Source organism: Culex quinquefasciatus, chromosome 3 (assembly GCF_015732765.1).
Source record: "Culex quinquefasciatus strain JHB chromosome 3, VPISU_Cqui_1.0_pri_paternal, whole genome shotgun sequence".
Lineage (NCBI taxonomy): Eukaryota > Metazoa > Arthropoda > Insecta > Diptera > Culicidae > Culex > Culex quinquefasciatus.
The window spans coordinates 151,890,691-151,895,529 of NC_051863.1; positions in this window are offsets into that span (position 1 = coordinate 151,890,691).

Consider the following 4,839-nt stretch of genomic DNA (forward strand, 5'->3'; position numbering starts at 1 on the left):
AATTTTATTTTAAAACATGATTTTTTTTTATAAATTATGAACATAAAATTCTTTTCAATACACTGTAGACTGGGAAAAAATGTAAGGACAATCCATTAAGGTACGGACCAACTCTGAGCAACGCTCGCCTCCTATCCAGCTAGCATGGGGGCAGTCCTGAAATTAATTTTAAAAAATGTTAAGAATGCTTGAGGAACAGATTCCATAGACTAGAATAATTATTGTAAAAGTAATACTGAAAGCAAACTACCTAATAAATGCATAACAGGTCGTTAGGTCAGATTTAAATTGTACTACATATTTTTCTCCAAATATAATCAACACTCTATCTTTCCATTTTTCATGACTCAAAATTTTGTTATATTTTTTTTTATTTTGATGAAACTTTGTCCATCGGTCCTTTAGTCCAAAAAACCAATTTCGCATCAGTGGCTTTTTCAATCAAATTTTAGAGCTGTCAACACAAAAGTGATATGAAAAAGTTCGAAACCTCATGTCTTGAAAAGAGATTTTCTGAACGATTTGGTATCTTTGGTAAAGTTGTAGAACTTTTCAGTAAAAAATAAGTTCTCGAAAAAAAAATCATAAAAACTGTACCTTCATCGATTTTTTTTTTCATTTTATGATATGTTTTAGAGGACCAAAAGTGCCATCTTTTGATGGGCGTTTTTTATTCTGGGCAGTCTAAAAAATTTGAAAAAAAAAAGAATTATCAAAATCATTTCCTGAATGTCAAATTGAATTTGCAATCGTTCTTTTGTACTTGAAAGTATTTCTGTGAAATTTTGAATTCACCGTTTTCACGTTATACCCATTTTGAGGCAAAATTGTTCGGAAAATGTGTCTTTTTGAAATTCTCATCCATCCCTGAAAAAGTATAGTTGCTTTGAAATGTGAGTCGTGATTTCGGCATTCTTATTTTTTTAAGGAATGAGAAAACTTGCAAAGTTTAATTCTATGGCATCGAAAGTCAGATCTATAGTTTCCAAGATATCATACATTAAAAATAAGATGCAAAATTCGGGCATAAAATAAATGATAGACAAAGTATCATCCAAATAAAAAAAAAAAACAATGAAAAGTAGATTTGTGAAAACGTGAGAATCAGCGATTTGTGGAAAAATTACATTTGCCTTCATTTGCAATAAAAAACTAAAATACATTCAAATTGTAAAAAAAATACATTCCAGACTCAACTACTCGAAGGCTTCAAAAAGTTATCGAATCACATGTTTTTTTGTTTTTTAAGTGATTTAGTAATTTAGAAATACAGTCGACTCTCTGGCTGTCGATCTTCTCGATATCAATATTGCTCCATCTATCGATGAATTCTTCAGTCCCTTCAACCTGCTTCGATTGGCTTTATTCCTCGATATTTTCTCTTACTTGAAGGATCTCTTCCTCGACGGTCCCTTGGATTCTGTTTGCTTTAGAAATCTCTTCCGGTTGTCAATATTGTCACTATCTCATGGCTTGCATAGGTATTTTTCTTTGCGAAGCGAAGCTTTGAAGGGTGTTTGACATTAATTTGTTTTGTTTGCTGGACGTTGCCATGATTCTCTCCCATAGCTGGGTACCAAGAAAAACATATTTTCAATCGAGTCTTCATTTTGCATCGTTCTGTAAACTGATGATTCTCTTCCTCGACGGTCCCTTGGATATTGACAACCAGAGAGTCGACTGTACTTTGAAAATATATTTGGTACGCAATCAACTACTCAAATTTGACTAAAATGGTGTCGGTAAGCTCAAAGTTGATTTTAACATCAAGTAAGAAGATTAAAAAAAAAGCAAGAAACACATTTTTGATTCGATTCAATTCGATATTATTCGATTATAAAATCTATTGGATGATCCCCATAGAAATAAAGCATTCCAAAAATATTAAACAGATTTTAGAAGATTTTTTTTTAATTTCTGCCTTCATTTTTACGTTAAATTTACAATAAAAAATACACTTTTTTCTTTGAATGATTATTTTATGTTTTTTTTTTCGAAATTGAAATCTTTTGGTTTATCAAAAGAAATTGTATGAGTAACAAATAATAAAATTGATAAAATCTAAAATGTTTTAGATTACAAAATTACCCGAAATGTTATTCCAATCACACAGTTCAGAAACAGAGCGGCTATCGGTAAACACTCACTGGAAGTTTTGTTACTTTGAATGTCTTCATGATAATCGTAGGGCTTGGCCTGTGAAGAGACAGTTATGAAATCTATAAAGATACCCATAGTATCACAAATGCTCTCAAACTCACATAAAACGCCTTGTCGCATGCGGTGACCGCCTTCTCGACCAGCTTGCTCCACTCCGATTTGGGTGGAATCCGCGATGTCAGGACGTTCTTGGCTCGAACGGCAGAAAATTTCTTATTGGTCAATATTTTGGTCATATTTAGCGCGCATTCTGCCTGGCACTGATGAAAAAAGTTATTTTTATGTTAAAACTTTTTCGCTAATCTTACATGGGGTTTTCGGGAGCGACGTGACCACGGACAACCGGCGGAAGTTTGACGGCCGAACAGGACTTCATAACCACCGGCGGCATCAGCAGTGGATGTGTGCAGCAGGACGCAATGGTAGCCCTTGCGTACCTTTCCGGGCAGGTTGCGTAGTAGGAATTGTACTATTACGAGGATGGAAATAAAAAAATACTCTGGAGATTTTTTTTTATACCATTATTTTTTTATCTTTTTGTGTATTTTTTTAACCGACTTGGGTAAAGAGCATTAAAAAACATAAACTAGACTTTTTATGTTTTTTAACGTAAAATTGACTGCTGAATCGAATGCCGTCATTGGTCTTTAAAAAAAGTTAAGTTTTTTTTTAATATTCAGGGTTCCGAAGGTGGTTTTGAGTTGTTTTTTTTTATTTGCTGATTGGATGCCTGAAAACACGATAATTTGGTTTATTCCAGTTTTACTTTACTTAAGTCTAAAGTAAAAAAATCTTTGCATTGGTTTTACAAGCCTTAAACTATACAGAATCCAATCACAACATCTATTTCGCCATTAAATCATGTTTCATGTCACAAATTGTTGTCAAACGAATGGAGTCACTTTTTAGTTTGACACCTTGTTTGACACCCTTTTTACACGGAGTTCACACACACCACCAAACGTTTGTTTTGATAGTGTGCGTGAGCGCTGTGTAAAAAGTGACAGTTCGTCACTTTTTAGTTTGACTTTGACCAACCAACGGGGTACAAACTGAAAAAGTGTCAAACGAAAAAGTGACCAACCACCGGCTCGATTCTTTTTCGAAGGGTGCAAAAAGATCCGAGTTGATCCTGATGAGTTATTAGCAATGCAATGCACGTGTACCCCAAAATTATTATTTTTTAAGTTGACATTTTTTTTACAAGTTTCTCTCTAAGACTATGATGTATTCCAAACAAACACGTTTTTTTCATAAAATTATACCTCTTTTAAGTCCACATTAAGTTAAACATACAGTCATGCCCCGGTTTTGCAAGCCACGGTTTTGCACTGCCCTGGTTTTGATTCGTTCAGCTGCCTCGGTTAAGCACGACCCAGTTCTCAACTGAAGCACAGAGCGTAGGGACTATCCATAAAACACGTGGATACTGGGAATGCTATGACAATTTTTTTTTTGAAAATTCATTTTATTACAAAACTACGTATATTCGAAAAATACTCAAAATTACAGTTTTTCAAATGATCGGGATTTATTCATACATTCCAAATATTATGAATACAAAGAGACGAGTTGTTCCTTTTAATTCCGCTATATATTTTAATATCTTGACAGATACGTATTTCATCTACTACTTGCAAGCTTCATCAGTGTTCTGTTCTGGATGATCGGAATTTTTCTTACATTTCTTATGCCATGCCATTTTTGAATGCTCAAATTTCAGTTTTGTTAAGTATGGGTATCAAACGATCGATTTTTTAAATAAATTTTGAATATATATATATTAAATATAATTAATATATAATTAAAAGTACTCAAAATTTTAACAAAACTACATATTTTTAAAAAATACTCCAAATTTCAAAATTTATTACATTCAATATTTTTGGAAAAAAATAGATCATTTGATACTCATACAGCAATTCCATTTGAAAAAAGCCTTAACCGAAAAAAAGTTCTCCAATTGGGCTCAAAATTTTCGGGGGTTTCTTGGCCAAAATAATTAAATAGAACCGTGTTTTTTTTTTGTTTGACCATTGGGGTGACCTACGTCATGCTAGGGTGGTTCAAAAAATTGCCAAAACCACTTTTTCCAAGAAAATCATACCTCCGCGCCATTTCATTCAATTTTAGCTGTCTTTTATGCAAAAGAAAGGTGATTATTTTGGCTATTTTCGAAAAAAAAGTAAGATGTGTCAAAAATATAGTTTAACATTTGAGCAGTTCTCTACGGAATCGGTTATTTTTTCATTAATTTTAATTTTTGTTTTTTTTTTTTAATCCGGCTGAAACCTTTTTTGGTGCCTTTGGTATGCCCAAAGAAGCCATTTTGCATCATTAGTTTGTCCATATAATTTTCCATACAAATTTGGCAGCTGTCCATACAAAAATGATGTGTGAAAATTCAAAAATCTGTATTTTTTGAAGTAATTTTTTGATCGATTTGATGTCTTCGGCAAAGTTGTAGGTATGGATATGGACTACACTGAAAAAATGATACACGGTAAAAAAAATTGGTAATTTTTTTATTTCACTTTTTGTCACTAAAACTTCCCAGTAAGAAAGACTCGAGCCGAAATGGCTCGAACCGCTCGCTAAACTCGAGCCGAATCTCGCTCGAATCGAGGCAAATTCGCCTCGAATTTGGCGTGTAAATGCCTCGAATTCGAGCTCTTTTGA